This window comes from Chrysochloris asiatica, unplaced genomic scaffold (genome assembly GCF_000296735.1).
Source record: "Chrysochloris asiatica unplaced genomic scaffold, ChrAsi1.0 scaffold00035, whole genome shotgun sequence".
In the NCBI taxonomy this organism is placed as follows: domain Eukaryota; kingdom Metazoa; phylum Chordata; class Mammalia; order Afrosoricida; family Chrysochloridae; genus Chrysochloris; species Chrysochloris asiatica.
In genome coordinates this window covers 10,611,561-10,613,127 of record NW_006408553.1, presented here as the reverse complement: position 1 = coordinate 10,613,127, position 1,567 = coordinate 10,611,561, and the positions used below count along the sequence as shown (strand labels likewise).

At 43.9% G+C, this 1,567-nt stretch overlaps 1 pseudogene; it reads left to right on the top strand.

Annotated features, from left to right (window-relative positions):
- Positions 1 to 227: 227 nt before the first annotated feature.
- Positions 228 to 1,567, top strand: part of LOC102831322 — a 32,184-nt pseudogene continuing 30,844 nt past the window's right edge.

The window sequence follows — 1,567 nt, the reverse complement described above, 5'->3', positions numbered from 1 at the left end:
TTCATCTATATCATAGTATCTACATTCAATGATTAAATAATCAGGAGGATACTTGGGTCCTTAAAATAGAATTATCAAGTGGGCCGAGCGAGTCCATGTAGAGGCGCTAGAGGCTCGGCGCTCTTGGAAGTGCTTGGCATCTCCTGTAGGCTGCTCACCATCTTCTCCGACACACCTGGGCAGGTGTCTTGGAGACGCTGGTGGGTGACCTGAGGCGCTTGTATAGGATGCTGTGTGGTTTGCTCCTTTGCGAATGTCTGCTGCTGCTGTCTGGATATGCCCATGAGGATGAATGGATTGACCCCACAGACATGCTGAACTATGATGCTGCTTCAGGAACCATGAGGAAATCTCCTCAGGTGCATTATGGCATATCAGAGAAAAAGGATGTCAATCCTGATTTGTCATGTGCTGATGAAATGTTGGAATACTACCACAGACTTGATTCTTTAACTAATAAGATTGATGAGTGTGAAAAGAAAAAGAGGCAAGAGTATGAAAGTCAGAGTAATCCTGTGTTTAGAAGATACTTTAATAAGATTTTACTTGAAGCTGGTAAACTTGGACTTCCTGATGAGAACAATGATGATAGGCATTATGATGCCGAGATTATCCTGAAAAGGCAGACCTTGTTAGAAATACAGAAGTTTCTCAGTGGAGAGGACTGGAAGTCTGGAGTCTTGGATGATGCCCTAAGTGATATTTTAATTAATTTTAAGTTTTGTGATGTTGAAACATGGAAGTGGCGATTTGAAGATTCCTTTGGAGTGGATCCATATAGTGTGTTCATGGTGCTGCTGTGCTTGCTCTGCATCGTGGTATTATTGGCAACCGAGCTGTGGACATATGTTGGTTGGTACAGTCAGTTGAGACGTGTTTTATTCACCAGTTTTCTCATCAGTTTGGGATGGAATTGGATATATTTATACAAGCTAGCTTTTGCACAGCATCAGGCCAAAGTTGCCAAGATGGAGCTGTTCAACAATGTGTGTGCTAAGAAAATGGACTGGAGTGGAAGTATTTGGGAATGGTTTAAAAGCACATGGACCTTTCAAGATGACTTGTCCCCAAAATACTATGAGCTTGTAGTAGTCAACCCAATTTGGTTGGTCCCACCAACAAAGGCACTGGCAGTTACATTCACCAACTTTGTAACAGAGCCATTGAAGCACATTGAAAAGGGAGCTGAGGAATTTATCAGAGCAATCATGAAGGAGATTCCAGTGCTGCTGCATGTTCCCGTGGTGATAATTATGGCATTAGCCATCCTGGGTTTCTGCTATGGTGCTGGAAAATCCGTTGGTGTGCTGAGACATATAGGTGGTCCTGAGAGAGACTTTCCCCGGGCACTTCACCCAAGTGATAGTAGATGTCAGGAGGAAATTGATTACCGACCCCGTGGTGAAGCAGGTGATGCAGACTTCTACTATAGGGGCCAAATCGATCCCAGTGAGTGAGACCCTTATGACAAAGCAGATGAGGGTAGAAGAGATGTTCTCAGAGAGAGAAATGTTCACTTGAGATTTCAGACTGGCAACGAGAGCCCTGAAGTGCTCTGGGCATTTGA